This window comes from Hemicordylus capensis, chromosome 6, assembly GCF_027244095.1.
Source record: "Hemicordylus capensis ecotype Gifberg chromosome 6, rHemCap1.1.pri, whole genome shotgun sequence".
Taxonomy (NCBI): Eukaryota; Metazoa; Chordata; class Lepidosauria; order Squamata; family Cordylidae; genus Hemicordylus; species Hemicordylus capensis.
Genome location: NC_069662.1, coordinates 153,741,737 through 153,762,055, shown reverse-complemented (window position 1 = coordinate 153,762,055; position 20,319 = coordinate 153,741,737). Strand labels below are relative to the sequence as shown.

General features: G+C 43.5%; 1 protein-coding gene across 9 annotated transcripts in view; it reads left to right on the top strand.

Moving 5' to 3' along the window:
• Positions 1-20,319, top strand: part of ZMYND11 (zinc finger MYND-type containing 11) — a 156,547-nt gene that overhangs the window by 56,252 nt on the left and 79,976 nt on the right. The window contains exon 1 of one of the 9 annotated variants that reach the window (XM_053260964.1): positions 19,777-19,795. The exons of the other annotated variants lie outside the window; for them this stretch is intronic. The gene's annotated coding sequence lies outside the window, so the exon portion shown is untranslated. Of the gene's footprint in view, positions 1-19,776; positions 19,796-20,319 lie in introns of those variants that run through there. 9 annotated transcript variants of the gene reach the window in all.

The window sequence follows — 20,319 nt, the reverse complement described above, 5'->3', positions numbered from 1 at the left end:
GGTAAGTTGGTGACTGGATCGTACCACTTCAGACAGCCGTTGGGGCTTACAAGCGGGAATGGTCATGCTCTGCCTCCTGCACCTCGCTGCCTCTTGTGGCAGCCTGCTAACATTGCAAGCAGACTCATTGGCTCCTGAAGCCCTGAGCAAGCACTGCCTTAGGAAATCGCTCTTTGGCCTCTCCCTGTAGTTTGGCCTCTCCCGCTAGTAGTGATATTTAAGATCTTTTAAATATTTTCTTTTAGCTGCTGTCTTTATCTTTTGCAGTTCTTGTTGTTGTTGGGTTTTTTTTTTTTTTGCATTTTATTACTTTTTGTTAACTACCTTCAGGGCTCTTGCATTGGAAGGTGGGGTATAACAAAATATAAAAGGCTGCTGGGTTGAGGCAGACCTTGCCTCACTATCAAGGTCCTCTTGTGCTGTAGGTGTGCTTAGTGTGTTCCTTGGCTTCTGTCTGACCCTCTCTGCCTTGACCTCTGGCATGCTACTAATGCTTTGCTCTTCCTTGTGCATCCTGGCCTCTGACTGTCTCCCTGAAGTGTTCCTGGTTCTCCCAGTCCAGGCTTTGGACTTGTGCCCCCTAGTGGCCGCTGCTCGAATGCTTTGCCACAACAAAAACAAACAAAACAATGTTTGCCGTTCCACTTCGGTGGCTGGGGAAGGACTAAGGTGGACTACTGAGAAGCTTAGCCAAGAATTTGCTTTGGTGCAAATGTGTTATGCAGGTGTGGTTCCACCTGCTTTTGGTGAAAAGCTGTGCACACAATGTGCTTCTGTGGTTGTATCACTCTGCAGTGTAGGCAGAGCTATAGCCTGCTTGTGATGGTGTAGCCTGAGCCGACATTCTTGGCATCCTTCTGTTGCCCGCCCCACTTTTCTTACACCCCCCCTCCATTTATGATCTTTTAGCTGACAAAAAAGTATAGTATTTTTGACCGTAAAAAGTGAGTAAATCTTTGTGGCCATGACTCTGTTATTTTCTTCCCCTTTTGCAGATTGCACCTGTATTATTGCTGTCACAAAGTGGAGGTTTCTCATAGGGTCTAGAACCTAAACTCAGTTTTGGCTGCCTTTTTTACAGATCTGTAAAGTCAATAAGCCCCCGGCTTCATGTACGAATTAGACCTTTAAATGATAGTTTCAGAAGCTGAAGCCATCCAGCGCCCATATAACGTTGTCATTGTGCTGAAATATAGTGATCAAGCGTTGTTGGGTGGTTATTTGGAGGTAAGAGATAATGCTTGCAAGTCCTCTGCTGAACTGCATGCTATCAGGAAATTGCATCTGTTCTTCTCCAAGTGTTATTTCCTGTCCTTTAGCTCCCCATTCTTCAAAGATTTTAAAAAACAAATAGGTTCAGCAGAAAATGTACTTACTCCAGCTCCTGTACTTTGCCATTATTTAGAAAAATAAACACAATAAATGAAACCACCTAGTGACACCCACCAAAGCATTGTAGCAATAGAATAGAACAGCACATACAGTCCAAAGCAGGATTGAGCAGGATTGCTCTTCTGGATATCTTGCCAAAGATTTCTCCATGTCCCAGTATCATCTTACTGAACAAGTAGCATCAATGTATTTCGATTTTGTAAAGATACATTTTATCTGTAAGGTTACATTTTCTGTTGAACCAGATAGTTTAGGGGCTGGGGAAATCAGATTTCCCCTTCTGGGTCTAGGTCAGGAGTTTTCAACAAGTCCCCAGATGGTGTTAGACAGCAACTCCCATCATGATGATGGGAGTTGTAGTCCAACACCATTTGAGGATCCTGGCTGAGAACTCCTGGTCTTAGGCAATCAATTGCTGATAATCATTAAATAGCCACTTGGTCCTCTAGATGCTCTATGAAATGCATTTTTGCTGGAGCAGTCTAAGACATTTTGACACCTAAAATTTGGCTGGGAAATCCAAGCAGTGCCACTGCCCCCGTAAACATATAGAGAACAGTTGGCAATTTGCTACCTCTGTGCCTCACTGTGCCTAGTTGGTAGGTTTGGTCTTGTGTTTTACCCACCGGATCCCAGGTTCCAGGATTGCAGCTCTTTCCTGCACCTGTAGGCATCCCTGGAAGTTAAAGATTTATGGACAGAACTTAACCACAGCAAGTAGAAGCTTGTGCTAAGCTGGATAGCTTGGCTCCTCTTGCCACATTGCACTAGTGCTGAAACCTGGGGCCATTCAGCAATCCCTAGGGTAAAGTGCATGGGCCTATCCATGATCCCCACCACCAACTCCCCATTAAAACCTCTCTGTTCTGAAGGAGTGTGGCATCCTAGAATTACATGGGTGTGGAAATGATTGTTCCCTAGCTCCACAGCAGCAGTAAGTACTAGAGATGTGCACGAACCTGTTCGGAGACCCTTTTATGGGCCTCTGAACAGGTTCGAACACTGAGGGGTGGGGGGGTGTTTCGAAGTTCGAGGCCGGAAGGAGTGCCACTTTAAGGGTTTCCCCCCGCTGGTGCTCATTGCCTGTAAAAGTCTTCGGGATGGCAGTGTACATCCCTGCCACCCCTTTCCCCTCTTCGGCCGGCTGGAAGTACCGGGTGCACGTGCACACGTTGTGTGCTTCTGGCCACTTCCAGCCGAAGAGGGGGAAGGGGCGGCTGGGAGGTATACTGCCACCCCAAAGGCTTTTACGGGCAACAAGCACCAGCAGGGGAAACGCAGGGGGAGGGGTAAGTGCACCCTCCCTTGCTCTTAAAGTGGCACTTTCCACTCCCTCGAGCCACCCCCGCCCAGTTCCGTGCACATCCCTAGTAAGTACCAGTAATGATTACTGCTTCAGTTTGAGCAGCAAGGTAGGCTTCAAGCTCCTGGTATACAGAGAGAAAGTGCTTGCTCCTTACACTAATCCTGGAAGATTGGCACACGGTCTCGTGCTCTCCTCTTGCTGTTCAGTAGAGCTTTTGAGCCTATTTCTGCCGGAACTATTAGTCACATTCATCATTTTAATTAAAATTTCTTTGGTACAAAATGATGCAGTAGTATTGTACCTGTTCCTTTTAAGTCTGGGAGCCTGCAGGGCAATCAAATTAGGGTTTGTGATGGTGATGGCAGCAGCAGCAGCTAGATTAAACATCATTTTCTGTGCAGCTGCCTGTCACTAGTAAAAAGCCTGCTTATTGATGCTTGGGGTGTGTGTGTGTGTGTGTGTGAGAGAGAGAGAGAGAGAGAGAGAGAGAGAGAGAGAGATGGGGAGTGCCATTATTTTCCAGAGGTTAACTCCATTAACCCCTCATTCATTGTTACTTTTCAAAGTAACACAACGGTATATGAAACATGTTTCATCTTTGGTCTAGATATTCAAATTATGTACACTAAAATAAAGTGTAGCATCCATCTTTGGATACATTTTGCAATGCAATCATCATTGCTAAAAGCATTGCATGCATCAGCTCTGCTCCAGTGTATTTCTGCTCTGGAAGTACTTAAACACTTTTGTAGTGATCAGCCACCCCTCCCTTAAAGAGTTAACTGGAAATGAACCCCTCTTCTGACTGACAGGCTGGTGAATTCCAGGGCTCAGCCAATCAGCACACCATGTGGGTGGGACGCAGGGAGCCATTGGTAGGAAGGAGAGTTTCTTTGTTAGAAGAAGCAGGCTGGGGGTGCGGAGAGAACACATGCAGCTATGGAGGATGGGTGCAGGAAGATGACTGCAGCTCTTGGAAGATAGAACTGTAGGGGCTTGAATTCTCAATCAGGCTTTGGGTGAGTTCAGGAAAAAGTAAGCCTGGGCTTTTTGGGAAGTTTAGTCTAGGGAAAGTTTGTTTAGTCAGATTTTGTGTTAGACTTTCTGGGATTTTTGGTGTGTATATCCCTGATAAAGGTAAAGTTGTGCCATCAAGTCGGTGTCGACTCCTGGCAACCAGAGAGCCCTGTGGTTGTCTTTGGTTGCATACAGGAGGGGTTTACCATTGCAATCTGCCACACAGAATGAGATGATGCCTTTTAGCATCTTCCTGTATCGCTGCTGCCTAATATAGGTGTTTCCCATAGTCTGGGAAACATACCAGTGGGGATTTGAACTAGCAATCTCTTGCTCCCTAGGCAAATTACTTCCCCGCTGTGTCATTAGGTTGCTATATCCCTGATACTGGTCTATTATTGTTTACCTGTAACATAACTAAAATATGAAACACTAGCCTTTGCCCATCCAGCTAGGCTGTTGGAAAAGACTCTGTAAGCTTTTAAAGGTGCTTTTGTATTTTCCTACATACCTGTTCCTTGCAACTAGGTAACCATGATTTTTAAAGCGTGCCACCCCAACATCATTTGGGGTGATTTTTGAAGTATTCTTGTAATCTACTGAGTATTTTTACCTGTAACTAAAAGCTGAGAAAGCCTCAGATGGTAGCAGTCTGTGATACTTGAATAAAGCTGTTTTTCTTTTTGTTGTTTTCTTTTACAAGTCTCTTGGAGTGGGTTTTTTACTCAGGAAAGAGGGGGCTAAAAGGGATTTCTCTGGTGCAAACACTCTCCTCAGATGTTCAGCAACTACCAGTTTTCTCACCACGTGTAGGCTTGCACATGGAGGATTTTTGTGTACTTTTCCAGTAGCAAAAGAAAAAGAGTTTTCTGTGGGATTCCACTCCAAGCCCAGGGGGGTTCAAGCTCTGTCAATAAGCAGGTGGTGGCGGCAGCCTTTAGAACCTACAAAAAAAATTACAGGAAAGTTTTAGGAGTAGCCTTTGCCAGAAAGCTCAGCAGGGATGATTCAACATTTTTCCTTCCCCTCAGGTGAGCTTGCTCTGAAACAAAGGCTTTAATCCGCTACAACTTTGTTTAAAAGGGAAGGACATCTTTCTGTTCCCATTAATTTACTTCAGTGAAGACCACCCACATTTAGGAAAAACTTTTTTTTTTAAATCGACTGGAGCTAAAAAGATTCTTCTGTTGCAAGACAAATTTGAAGGTAGACACAAACCTTGTACTTTTTAAAATTGTTGGCTCTATTAAGCATAACCAGGGAAGATAATGTGATTGGGGTGGAAAAGTCAGAAAGTGCTTGTGAAATCTTTTGCAGTGTACACTTGAACTGTATTTAGCAATACTGCATAATGTAGAAACAATAAAAGTAGCAAGAAGCTTATTACAATATGTAAACCTGAAAACAAGTTATAGCATACTTCATCTTTTTGCAGTGAGAAAGTAAAACAGTTTTTCAGAATTGCATTTTCATGAGCATGGCCATGGCAAATTAGAGCTCTATACTTAATGATGTGGCAAGTAGTTTTATTAGTCTCCCAACTTCTTTGGCTGCACTGTAATTGGAATACAGCATCTCACCCTCCATATTAACTCTGTAGAATGATTTAGCATCTGCAGAGAAAAATTTCCTGAAAACTGAAAGAGAGATGTTAGCAAGCTGACCATTGGTATTAGGACCATTGAGACCAGTTTTGTTGAAGATGCCATTGGTGTGGATTTAAGAGCTACCAATGAAAACAGAAAAGGCCAGAGTTTGGATTAGAGCTCCTTCTGCTGTTGCATTCCCTTACTTTTGTTTTGAAAATGCAAGTAAACGAAGCAACCAAACGTGATTGAAGATATACATCTTTGTAATGTTGGAAAGGTCAGATAGGCGTTTGAGACCTGCACTTGGCAAAGCTTCTTGGGCGTTCTGTTCCTCATGAATAAGCACTTAGATGACTTTGGTTTCTTCAGATACTAACCTTAAAAACTGCACAGTTATCTATCTATTGTAGCTTTCAACTCCTTGCTTCCTTTTCTTCTGGTCTTTGCTTCCTGTGTAATAGGTTCCTCCTTAAAGAAACAGGAACACTTTCTAGAATACAACTGGACACTATCTTTATGGTCCTGCACTTGGCAGGACTGGCCTGGCTAATATGAGAAAATCCAGAGATTCCCAACCTTGGGTCTCTAGATATTGTTAAATTACAACTTCCATCATCCTTTGGTCATTGTGACTGGGAATGATGGGAGATGTAGTCCAACAGCATCTGGGGATCCAAGGTTGGGAATCACTGGCCTAGTCCAAAAGATGAAGGAAGCGGGGGGGGGGGGGCAGGAATCTGGAGGTTAGAAGTTTACATGATCTGAACAAGTATAAAGGCCAGTGAAGAGGACGTTGGAAGGGAATGCACTGTAGCAATGTCCTTCTTGAGGGGAAACAGATGGAGTATTTTGGCTTTTTTGGGTATACCACATGTGGTCGGCAAGACCACAACCGAAACAGTGGAAGAAAATGTTCAGGCAGTTATTGTTGGTGGATTGGCTGGCTTTCATACCTCCAATTTGTTTGAATCAGTAAATTCACCATAAATTGGTAATTTCAACCAGCAAAGGCCAATTTTAATTGGTGGGGCTGAGAGTTGAGGACAGATGTGTTTTAATTTTTTGTGTATTTTGGAAAAGCAGCCACAGAGAAGATGGGGAGAAGTTACACTAATGTGGGAAGAGAGGAACAGTCCAAACAACTGAGACTGAATTCCCATTGTTTATGGCAAGCTTACATATTTTCCTCCTGGTTCTTGTTTTCTACTTGCTTCCACAGGGAAGATGGCCTACACTGAGCCATCTTCGGATAATGAGGTGGGGGGAGGGCCTTTGGGCTTTGGAAGAAGTCTCCCCCCACCCCCCACCCCAATCTTCCAATATTCCCTCCCTGGCAGGTAGTAAATGCTGTCTTCTAGCAATCTCTCTCTGCTATCATATGTACAACCACTGCACCCATCTGGAAAATGGAATATTTAGAAGAGGTGCCTTTGGCCATTCTCTGTGGCTCTGCCTTAAATTCACTGGCCTCTATTCTGGATCACAGTGGCTCTGCAGTCGGGACTGAAGAGGGAGAGAAAGCTTAATTCAAAAGCACATTTGCACCTATCTTTTCTGTAGTAGTCCTACAGAGTGAGCTTGAGGGAAACTATAACAGAGGATTAGTACAGAGTATACAAGAAATATATGTTCTCTCAGGAACTAATTTATACTGGGTCAGTTCTATCCATCCATCCATCCATTCAATTTATATACTACCCTTCCTAAAGTGGCTCGGGGCGGTTTACATTAAAATAAAAAACAAATAAAACAATTAAAACCAGAAAACATTTAAACCAGATTAAAGCTCATTAAAATTAAGATTCAAACCAAATATTGAAAGCCATGCTAAAAAGATAGGTCTTAAAGGCTGTCATGAAGGCCTCCAAGAAAGATAATCCTCTTATATCCACAGGGAGCGCAGGCGAAAGGATGCTGATGCTGATTTACAGCTCTGTCCTACCCTTTATCCAATGAGCTCAGTACAGTATTCGCCTCATTTAATCCTCACAGCAGCCCTGTGAGACTGGCCCAGGGTTGCTCAGTGGAGGTTTGAACCTGTGTCTCCCTGGTGACACTAATCACACCACCATACTGGCTCTATGCCACTACTAGCCCATTACTGTCTACCCTAGTATTGACCGGAAGGGCTTGGGATTTTTTTCCAGGAAGATCTCATGCTCCAGATTCTGCCCCAGTATGCTACTTGACATATTTTAATTGGGAATATTTAGGATTGTACACACTCTATCTCCTAGCTGTTGCTGTTCTCTTCATGTCACAGATGTGATAGTAAAATTGGGGTGAAATGAGGGAACCGAGGGGAAAAAATCAGAGAGCTAGTAGTGGATGATGTGGTTGTACAGTGGGGTGACCATACAGCTTAGATGTGAGCCAACTGGTGGCCGTCAGCAAGTCATAACCTTTCAGTGGGCCAGTTCAGATGAACTGAACTTCACATGAGGAGGAGGTGGTTGTGCTGAGAGCATGGCCATCACTGAAGGGCGTCCTGACATAGTGTCAGAATGTCCTTTTAATCATGTGAGAGGAACAGTAATCTAAATTGCCCCTCTACATGCACAACCAAATCATGTTTAAGCCCCATTTAAACAAAGTTTTGGACACGTGTAGAGGGGTAATTTGGATGGACTCCCTTCTCATGTGATTAAAGGATATCCCAACACCACATCGGAATATCATTCAGTGATGTCAGGATAGGTGTGCTCTTGACATGACCCTATCCTCCTCACAGGTTGCACCCACATGTCATCTGAACCAGCTCTATAAAATGGGGATGATTGAGACCTGCCATGAAGATTTTGTGCAAGGACAGACAAAGTTGTAAGCACATTGCATACCCAGAATGCTTTATAAACAATGAATCCTAAGGTTTTGAATTATCCGTATGCCAATATGGCTGCATTTGGAAAAACAGAATGGCTGCCAATTTTCCATAGTCTAAATGGTTGTGGCGCAGTCTACAAATTGCTACAATTTGGAGGCCTCTTTAAAATATTCCATGTGGTGGTGGTGGTGGTTTCCACTAGGCAAACTGATCCTATGCTTGCCACTCCAACTGAGTCCAGCTGAGCGACCACCAACATGCCACTAAAAACATCCATCTGTTTTGTTAAGAACCACCTCCAGGTCGCAGAAATGAAACCTGTATTTCCTCCCAGCCATGTTCCAAGCTGACAAGTAAGCAGGCCTGGCATAGAATCCTTTCGCCCGTGGCTGTCTTCTCTTGAAAACTGCCCATGTAGAATTCAGTGATTGTGTGGTTAAAAAGAGCTGCAGTATCTTGTCAGCTGGCAGCTGTTTTCTTTTCAGAAGGACCTTTTATTAGTTGAAGTATAGAAAATCTGAAGCCATTTTATTTATTCATATAGTCAGCCATTTTGTTTCTTTCCTTCTCCCCAAAGCCTGAGAAACTCCTTTTCTGTGGTGTGTGTGCCATAACATACCCAGTGGACTTTATGAAAATGATTGAAATGTGAAACTTGTTATGGATTTAGTTGCCCTTAAGGAGTTGAGGAATGTTTGTCCTTGAAAGTGAGAATTTGACTCAACAGCTATGGTTGTTTTGCTGTTCTAATGAGCATGCAGAGCAAACAGAAAAAAAGTTGTTATATTCAAAGGCTTGTACAGTACGTGTTCTAAGAAAGATAGCAGCTGTCTGAAGACATGAAAGAAAATCTTAACTTTTTCCATTTTTCATGAGAAGAAATCTTATGTTTGCCACTCCTAAATAAATGAAGTATTTGTAATCCATGTGGACATTGGAGTTCGAGGAGCAATTGCTTCACAGAATTTGCTTTGGATATGGGGAGCTTCTATGACATGTCAGAATTTGCTGGTACTTCTTGACTTGTTACATTTTTCCATTCATGGCAAATACTTTAGCAATTTCAGTGTTTATGAGTATAGAGGTGCTAGTTTGAATTTCCATAAGGGACAAAGTGTGGAGAGATTTCTGTGGGGAAGACAGGCAAAGGTCTTCTCTTGAATATATTGAATTAAGTGTATTTGGACCTGCCTGTCTAAAGCAGTGCTTTTTTTAAGAGCATAGCTGTCATGTGTTTGTGTATTTCATAATATAGCAAGATTATTCCCATAATAAAGTAACCTCTTCCTTTATAGGACTTTTAGGTTGTATGTGCCACTAAAAGTGGGATGGGGGAAAGAATACAGTTTCTAAAATGTTAAACATTTTAAACTAGCATTTGAGACAACAGTGCTAGAAATTTGGGATCTAGACTTCAGTAATTAGTTGCTAGAACTGCTTTGGCAGCTGTATCGTAGCTGCTGCTTCAGCTGACGAGGAGAGCATGTCCTCCTTGCTGGAATCAGCACCAATCATCACTTTTTTCAGTGCGCACTGAAGTACTAATACTTTTTTATTGTAATACTTGTACAATGGGGTGAGTAGCTTTCTGCTACCTTGCTGGATTTAATGTTCTCTCAGTCTCTATAGTTAGCAGTAAGCAATTTTTTAAAAAATGTATTGGAAATGGTTGATATCTGCAAGTGAGAAGTTGCCATTTGGGAGCAAGGTTTTGTCAGCCGCCCCGTGTTTAGTGTCAGAATTCTCCATGGGCCGGTTTGGGCAATAATTTTCAACCACTCAGTGTGTGAGAGGACTATCTGGGTAAACCCCTTCCATGAATGATTAGAAGAAGGGGGGGAGGGTATGCTGGCTGGTATAGGGAAGGGGAGCAGGGCTTGCTGGGAAGTATTGCTTGACCCTGACCTGAAGCTCTACCATGTTTACTTTTTTTCCTCCTCATCACTAGAACATAGGAACATAGGAAGCTGCCATATACTGAGTCAGGCCATTGGTCTATCTATCTCAATATTGTCTTCACAGACTGGCAGTGACTTCTCCAAGGTTGCAGGCAGGAGTCTCTCTCAGCCCTATCTTGGAGAAGCCAGGGAGGGAACTTTGAAACCTTCTGCTCTTCCCAGAGCAGCTCCATCCCCTGAGGGGAATATCTTTCAGTGCTCACACTTCTAGTCTCCCTTTCATATGTAACCAGGGCGGCCCCTGCTTAGCTACTTAGGCCTTCAAGCATTAACTAGCGATATAATGGAGAATGTGTATTATGTATCTCTAGCTTTGAAATTTAAACCAACTTTTCCTTGAAAGACATGAGAACAGTTGGCTGGTCTGGGTGATACCTCCCTGGCCCACATTATTAAAAGGAGGTGTGAGACAAATGCATGCCCAGTGTGACATCCTCCTGCTGAACACGGGGAGGCCTGTTTGTCTGAATTTCTGTGCTACACATGCTCCAATTACTGGTTTAAACTAGTGTTTTGCTTTGGAGTTTGATAAACAGCCCCCTCCATTCTGTAAAGGGAGGCACTGCGATGTGATTAAAGACTTCACAATGAATGCACGCTTGGCACATTCCCCTTTTTAATTGTGTGGACTGAGGAGATACCCTCCAAACTGTACCGGTGAGACGTGAGAGCTGGTGTGCTGTCATGGTTAGAGTGTCGGACTTGGACTGGGGAATACTGAGTTCAAATTCCTGCTCAGACATGAAGCTGTCTGAGTGAGCTTAAGTCAGTCACATCTCTCAGCCTAACCTACAGATCAAGCGGGGACATGGGGCAGACCCATAAACCCTGAGTTCCTTGAAAGAAGGATGGGTGGAAACTGTAGTAAATAAATAAACATTTTTTTTTAATTCCATTTTTTAAAAAAGAAAGCCCAAGGTAATGTGTCATATGTTTTGCATCTCTCTTCTTGAAATACAAACATCAGAACGTGTTCAGACAGCCTTGCTGCGTTTTTGGAAAGTGGCCGGCTTCTTTGAGCCATCCTGCATTAGCAAAACAAACAGATTTGTAACTTTAGCAAGCAGCTAAAGAAATAATTGTTTTTGATAGCGCCATGGGGCACTTTATAGGCCCTTCCTGCTTGCTGTGGTGATATCATGGATTATTAAGAACTAATTGAGTTGCATATTTATACACCTATTATGGTTATCTTCCATCGAGGTGAATACATCTTGCGTGGTATGTACACTGTGGTTTTCTGCCTGTTTCCTTTTCAGCAGCAGCTAGCAGCAAACCACAAACCACTTTTTAAAATTCCCCTGAGTCTGAAAAGTGGTTTGGGGCTTTGGTGGGGTAGCTGCTGCAAAGGAAAACTATTAAAAAACCTATATAGGCCCAAGGATTTGTCATGCCTGTACCCACAAATTCATGACATTTGGAAGGGTTGTTGAGATGAGTTTCTTTTTTCTTTTCAGTGCAGAGCTTCTCTTGTGCATTTCACATGCATATGTAGAACCATAAACTACGAAATATTGCAGGATGCAGAATAAAGACAATCTAAAAGACTTGACAACAAATTACTAGTTAAGTGTCCACCTCTTCTGCAGTCTTCCTGTAAAATCCTACATTGTGTCTGTTTGGGGATTTCCTAGGCTCCCTAAACTGGTTCTTGCTAGATAGCACTTAGGGTGATGCCTATAGCCATTGTTCAAAATCTCACCTGCCCATCTCCATGACTGCATATTTTTCAGGCTGGTGGAACCTGAGGTGACTACCAGGAGTAGGAGGTCAGCTTGCAGGGGTGGGATAGAGTTTAGGAACTCCTGTCAGCTGTATTAGCCAGCACAGTTCAGATATGACAATGTGGAGTGATTATTTTACAAGAGCCATAATTGTATGGTTTTAAAAAAAATGTTGTTCTGCATCTCATAGCAGCATTTGTTAGCATTGTACCTTAGGTTTTTTTAATGCAGTGCCCTGTTTTTAAGTCTCTTGGCATAGCTCTGACATCAGGCTTTGGTGAGACTTGGATGAGGAAAATCTGCCATCTGAAAATCTGAGGCCACCTCCAGCCTCAGAGGCAAGATGCCCTGAATACCTGCAGCAGGGGAGCAACAGCAGGAGAGAGGGCGTGTCCTCACCTCTTCCCTGTGGGCTTCCCAGAGGCATCTGATGGGCCACTGTGTGAAACAGGATGCTGGACTAGATGGGCCCTGGGCCAGCAGGGCTGTTTTTGTCACTGGTTAAGGAGATATTTTCTCGCTCTCACTACCCCCACCCCCAGGAACAGCACTCACCAGCTGCCATTGGGGAGTCTTGCCATCTTGCTGATGCCCCAGTAATCTACTCTTTGACATGATTGTCTCAGCTTGCCTCATTGAAGGACCACCCCTGCCTTTTGCATGAATTCGCCCCTGGGAGGTGAGCTTCTACTGCCAACACTGTGGTAGATCTCCCTTCCCTTTCCTCACCAAGCTCTCTAGGGCTGCCTTCTGCAGCAAACCCCCTGCCCCCCAAGTTTTTGTGTAAGCCCCTTTATCAGTTGCTCAGGCATGAGAAACTCCAGTTTATTACATATTTAATCTCCTTTATTTTGCTTTATAGCCTTCCCATCCGCTTAAAAATGGCACCTTCTCATATAAAAATAAATTTATACTCACTTTCAAGCCACTTCAGGTCTTAACCCTGCCTTCAAATGCCAGCCCAAATATATATATACACACAATTGGTGTACACTTTCTTATTCCCAGTAAAACCAGTTCACTAGTATTACAACATTTTGAAACAGGATCATAGTTTACATAACCTGTCTTGTAGTGCTGTGGTTTTGAAACAGAGGCTCTGAGCAATAATCCAGTTTTGCTACATTGCTTAGAAGTTAGTGGGCTGAATCGTCTTGCCGGACTTTCTTGTTGGTTTCACTTTGCCTCTGCTTAAGTGGAGAAACTACTTCCCACTCAAATTCATCTATACAAGTCCAGAAGCAGTTTGGTGATTCAGTTCAGGGAAATCTTCCATTCACTTTCCCCCCCTCAGTCATACTTTATTATTTACATGATTAAGCAAGTTTTCTCTCTCTCTGTTTCATTCTCGAGAATTCACACCAGTATCTCCTAAATTTCCAAGTTCTCTGATTTGAATACATAGCCCACTCTATTCTATAGGGACAGGAGTTGTGCACGGTCACTAGGATTCGATAAATGTAATATACACCACATATAAAATAAAGGGATGGTTCTTCCCCTCCTCCATTCCTGTGACTAGCCCAAGCTCTCCTTGCTGCATTCCATAATTCCCATGTACTTCAGTTATAGCTGCTCCATTTCTTGTGCTCCTCCACGCCCTCTGCACTCCTGGCATTCAAGGGGGCAGGGGCAGGCAACCGCTGCGGCGCTGCACCATAGAAACACAACACAGGCTAAGGTGGCTACTTTGGTGTCTCCTTGAAGCCATTAAAAGTATGGATGTATATATAAATGTACGGATGTGTATGTATGTGTGTATAATTTTTTTTTAAAATGGGAGAAAGAATGAATCCAGACTGTGTGTGTTTGCTCTTTCTTAGAAAGTTGTATACTTTTTTCTCTGCTTCTAGGACTTATTGGAGTGTGTGTGTGTGTTGTGTTCTGTTGGTATTGCATGTCTATGGATATTTTTGTAATTTTGGTTGTTTTATTGTAATCTAAATATTTAAATATCTTTTTAATAACAACAACAGTATGGACATGATAGGAGCTAATTTCTCCTTTCCCAGGTAATAACCAAAAAAGGCATCACCAATTCTATTGTGTTAATCACAGTAGATTCTGGTTATGTGTGAGAGTTCCTAGTATAGAATACACTTGCTCCAGATCCTTTCAACTAAACTGGCCCCCTTTCAAGTGCCCTCTTTGCACGTGAATTAAGTCACTGGACTCTAAAATGATTATAGCTTATATTTATTTTAAGGACTTGTGCCTGGCTTTCTGATCAAATGCTCTCCAAGGCAGCTTACAGTAGATTAAAAACTCACAAAGCTACCCAGTGGCCCTTTTCCTTTGGCTGGCAGCAGAGACCACAGTGTCCCTTTCCTTGACTTCTGTAGTCTGCAAGCAACTGGCAGTTGGAACAGAGTTCATTCTGCCAGGCGGGAGGGGGGGAGTAAGTTCCCTTTCACTGCTTGTTCTCTGAATGATGCTGGTGGCCAGACTGGTCCTTGCTTGCTTCAGTGTTCTTCGTGAAAGGGAGGGGTGCAAACTCCAGTGACCCTTAGTCCTTGACTGGTAGCAGAGGCCAGAGGTATCCTTTGCTCACTTCTGCACTCAAACAGGAAGTGTTTTGGTCTATGTAAAGTATGCTACAGTGGATTAAGTGTAGTACGTGTGTGTGTGTGTGTGTGTGTGTGTGTGTGTGACGAATAAATATCTCTCTTAGACTTGAGAAAGAAATATAAACAAATCTTAGCCAAATTGGACTGAAATAGAAGTCTAAAACTGCTCCAGTTGGCTACATCCCATTTTCCTTCATTATTTATTTATTTTTATTTATTTTTACATTTCTATACCGCCTTTTGTTAAAAGAAAACCCCAAGGCGGTTTACAAAAATTAAAACATACAATAAAAAGCAATAAAAACATCAAGCTAAAAACATATAAAACAGGGATGAAAACAATACAACAGATAAAAACACACAGAAGCAGCAGTAAAAACGATTATGTAAAAGCCTGGGTAAAAAGCCAAGTCTTTAAAAGCTTTCTAAAAGCCGTGATGGAGTCTGAGGAATGAATGGCCACCGGGAGAGCATTCCAGAGTCTAGGAGCAGCAACAGAAAAGGCCCTGTCCCGAGTGCACGACAGCCGGGCCTCCCTCATTGTCGGCACCCGAGGCAGGGCCCCCTCAGATGTCCTTGTCAAGCGGGCAGCAACCCTTGGGAGCAGGCGGTCCCTCAAATACCCCGGGCCCAAACCGTTTAGGGCTTTAAAGGTCAAAACCAGCACCTTGAATTGGACCCGGAAACGAACCGGCAGCCAGTGCAGCTCTTTCAAAATGGGGGTGATATGGTCCCAACGGGCAGCTCCAGATAAAACCCTCGCTGCCGCGTTTTGCACTAGCTGCAGTTTCCGGATATTCTTCAAGGGCAGCCCCACATAGAGCGCGTTGCAGTAATCCAGCCACGATGTGACTAAGGCGTGGGTAACCGTGGCCAGATCTGCCTTCTCGAGAAAGGGACGCACGCAGCTGGCGCACCAGCCAAAGCCGTGCAAAGGCACCCCTGGCCACCACCTCCACCTGAGCTTCCAAAAGCAGAGCCGGGTCCAGTAGTACCCCCAAGCTGCGTACTTGCTCCTTCAAGGGGAGTGCAACCCCATCCAGAAGCGGTAAAATCTCCTCATCCCGATTGGCTCTCCTACTGACCAACAGTACCTCCGTCTTATCCGGATTCAATTTGTTTGTTAGCCCACATCCAACCCATCACGGCCTCCAGCCCCTGATTCAGGACATCCACCGCCTCCCTAGGATCAGATGACAAGGAGAGATAGAGCTGAGTGTCATCCGCATATTGCTGACAACTCAGTCCAAATCTCCGGATGACCTCTCCCAGCGGCTTCATGTAGATGTTAAACAGCATGGGGGACAAGACCGATCCCTGTGGGACCCCACAGGCCAACGGCCACGGGGCCGAGCAGTAGTCCCCCAGCACCACCTTCTGGACCCTTCCCCCAAGAAAGGACCGGAACCACTGCAAAGCAGTGCCTCCGATTCCCATACTCGAGAGGCGGCCCAGAAGGATACCATGGTCGATGGTATCGAACGCTGCCGAGAGGTCCAGCAGAACCAATAGGGACGCACTCCCCCTGTCTAGTTCCCGGCGTAGGTCATCCACTAGAGCGACCAAGGCAGTCTCAGTCCCATACCTGGGGCGGAAGCCATATTGAAAAGGGTCCAGATAATCCGTATCATCCAAGACCCTCTGCAGCTGGGACGCCACCACACGCTCCATCACCTTGCCCAAAAAGGGAAGGTTAGACACAGGTCTATAGTTATCCAGGTTGGAGGGATCAAGGGAGGGCTTTTTTAATAGTGGTCTTACCACCGCCTCCTTGAGGCACGATGGCATCCTGCCCTCCCTTAATGAAGCATTAACGATCACTTCCAGCCATCTGCCTGTTCACAAGTTAGCCCATTTGCAACCTCAAATGTTCATGCTTCCCCCTCTTGAATTGCGGTGGATGACTTCATCACCTCACTCCGTTGAGGTGTCCCTGTGTGTTCCTACAACTGTGTATTCCTACTTTGTTCATTGCAAAGCTGATAGTGTGGGGCAGACACACGGATAGACATACACACAAAGAATGCTGGATGTAGGTTAAAACTAAATACATAAATAAATTTTAACTGGAATATAGAAATTGCTTAGCTTATAGGTCTTCTGTGTAGCTGCTCATCTCTGCTATCTCTTTGATAAGGATACAGTTAGTTCGGTGTTAATGAATAGATAGATTTTCGTGACCGCATATGGAAATTAGCATAAGCACTGATACATTACATTGGATGATGTTATCATGGATTGATCAAATCAGAAGGCTGGAAGGAGCCTTCAATCCTAAAAATAAACAAAAGGTAGACACCAGCAACAGCCAATGCATGTCAACCAACATTCTCATAGATACATGGATAATGTATGAACTGGAGATCCACATTACTTCTGTAGGGTAGACCTATACAGGCCCTTCTTGGAAAATCCATGGATTTTTTATTCTAACCATAATGATTTCTATGTGTATGACTTAATGGGATTCATTCCAAAGGTATACACACACAGAGAGGAAGACGTAACTTCAGAACCAGCCATTAGACTGCAATTTTGTACATAATTTCCTTGGGAGAAATACTAATTAAACACAGTGGGACTTAACTTCTAAGTAAACATGCATACATATGGGCTGTAAGTCTTCCATTTTAAAAGCAAACTATCGCTGTCCTCAAGCCACTTACTCAGAAATCCAGAATAAGCAGAAGGAGTTTCACAATCAGGTTTTAATTAATTTTTCCTGTCATTCTGATTCTTTATATCATTCTTGTCTGCTGCTTTCCCCAGTGCTCTAAATACAGACTGAAGATTGAATACAGTAATAGGAATTAGTAGCCGAGTGTGAGCCCTTTGTGGACAGGGAGACACTTTATTTATATCTTATGTAAACTGCTTTGGGAACTTTTGTTGAAAAGCGGTATATAAATATTTGTCGTATTCGTATATTGCCAACATCTGGCATTCGGAAATCGGAAGTGTATCGTGATAAAATGAGATTAATTTAAACACTTAATTTTTCTTTGTTTTGTCAGTTGAACATGTCGTGCACTAGACCAGAAGTTTCTTGTGATGCATATATTTTGGGCCCGGGGTATTTGAGGGACCGCCTGCTCCCAAGGGTTGCTGCCCGCTTGACTAGGACATCTGGGGGGGCCCTGCTCCGGGTGCTGACAATGAGGGAGGCCCAGCTGTCGTGCACTCGGGACAGGGCCTTCTCTGTTGCTGCTCCTAGACTCTGGAATGCTCTCCCAGTGGCCATTCGTTCCTCGGACTCCATCACAGCTTTTAGAAAGCTTTTAAAGACTTGGCTTTTTACCCAGGCTTTTACATAATCGTTTTTTACTGCTGTTCTTGTGTGTTTTTTATCTGCTGTCTTGTTTTTATGTATGTTTTTAGCTTGATGTTTTTACTGCTTTTATTGTATGTTTTAATTTTTGTAAACCACCTTGGGGTTTTCTTTTAACGAAAGACGGTATAAAAATGTAAAAATAAATAAGTAAAATAAAATATTTTTGTGGCATGGGCAAGTTTTCATAAGAATATTCTATGATGGGTGAACCCCATCTGTTCTCATGTCTAAAATGTTTGCAGGGATATGGAGGATGTGACTGATAAGGCACCCACCAAATATTGGTTTGCCGTACAAGGCAATAAGTGAGTAGGATCACATGCAGAGGATCCTATACGACCTTCAAGCAAAAAGAACAAAGCAACTGTACAGTGTAAATCCATGTAGAAGTTAAATGTGTGCAAGAGCCAGTGTGGTGCAGTAGTTAGAGTGTTGGACTAGGACTGGGGAGACCCGAGTTCAAATTCCTATTTGGCCAGGAAATTACTGGATGACTCTGGGCCAGTCACTTCTCTCACAGCGTTGTTGTGACATAACATAACTACATACACTACTCTGGGCTCCTTTTGAAGGAAGAGCAGGATATAGTTATTTTATTTAACGTATTTCTATACGGTCCAAAACTTGCATCTCTGGGTGCTTTACAATTAAAATAATTTAAACATTAAAATCAATTAAACAATTCATTTTAACACTAAAATCAACATTAAAATCATATAAAACCTAACATTAAAAGTATTAAAACTATAACTTTATTTATTTATTTATTTGTCACATTTATATCCCGCTCTTCCTCCAAGGAGCCCAGAGCGGTGTACTACATACTTAGGTTTCTCCTCACAACAACCCTGTGAAGTAGATTAGGCTGAGAGGGAAGTGACTGGCTCAGAGTCACCCATCAAGTCTCATGGCTGAATGAGGATTTGAACTTGGGTCTTCCTGGTCTTAGTCCAGTGCTCTAACCACTACACCACGCTAAATATGTTTAAAAGTTACCAGAGATGGGGGCGGTCTTATTTCAACAGGGAGCACATTTCAAAGTCCAGGGGCAGCAACAGAAAAGGCCTGACCCTGGGTTGCCACCAGACGAGCTAGTGGCAACCACAGATGAACCTCTCCAGATGATCTTAATGGGCAATGGTGCTCATGGTGAAGAAGACCTTCTCTTAAATACCAAGGGCCAGTGTTCCTTCTAACAGGGATTTCCAGATGTTGTGGACTACAACTCCCAGAATCCCCAAGCAAAAGCCATTGCAATTTTGGATTCTGGGAGTTGTAGTCAACAACATCTGGGAATCCCTATTAGAGGGAACACTGCCCAGGGCATACGCTGTTTAGGGCTTTATAGGTAATAACCAGCACCTTGTATTTTGCCCGGAAACTTATTGGCAGCCAGTGTAGCTCTTTTTCAACACAGGAGTAATATGGTCTCTCCTAGATGACCCAGAGACCAACCTGGCCACCACATTCTGTACCAACTGCAGTTTCCAGACTATGTACAAAGGCAGCCTCACATAGAGTGCATTGCATTAGTCCAGCCTGGAGGTTACCAGCATATGTGCCACCGTTCTGAGACTGTTCATCTCAAGAAATGGACACAGCTTGTGTATCAGCGGAAGCTGGTAGAAAGCACCTCTGGCTACTGCCTCAACCTGGGACACCAGGGAGAGGTTTAGAACCAGAAGCACCCCCCGACTGCTTACCTGATCCTTCCAGGGGAGCGTGACCCCATCCAGAACCAGCAGATCAAAATTGTCTCCCGAGTTCCATCCCCGCACAATAAGTACCTCCATCTTATCTGGATTCAGCCTCAGTTTTTTGTCCCTCATCCAGCCCATCACTGTCTCCAGGCAGGCATCTAGGGAGGTTATGTCTTCTCCTGATGATGTTGCCATAGAGAAATTGATTTGGGTGTCATCAGCATATTGATAACAACCTGCAACCAATCTCCTTATGATCTCTCCCAGCTGTTTCATGTAGATGTTAAACAACGTCAGAGACAATATGGAGCCCTGAGGGACACCATATGAAAGTTCAGATTTTGAAGAACAGTCTCGAAGAGACACCATCTGGAATCTGCCTGTGAGGTAGGAGTGGAACCACTGCAAAGCAGTGCCTCCCAACCCCTATCCCTTCAGATGTTCCAGAAGGATACTATGGTCAATAGTATCGAAGGCTGCCAAAAGATCCAAAAGGCTCTCTTGGATATAAATGTAAACATGAAATAAAATAGGAAATGTGCACAGCAGCTTGGAGTTGTAGTTCTAAGGGCAATCATATCTGCCTCAAGAGGATTAGGGAGCTGCTTGGACCATGAAATACTGCTGCCATGTATTATTAACTCAAAATATCATCATCACTGAATTTGCTTCATATGTATTTATATTTCTCGGATTTGTTCACTGCCACAAACTTGAGTTTATTAAATATCCCTCTTATGTGTGATAGGTGCTGTTAACTGTTACATCACAGGTTGTAACATACATAAATTGTATGTATGTTAGTATCGGTCATCGTTTCAACTGTTCTTTACTCCAAAAGTGGCACCATTGGACAAAGCTATGTAGTGGACAAAATGCATCATTTAATCTATTTGAAAGGGGGATTCTGG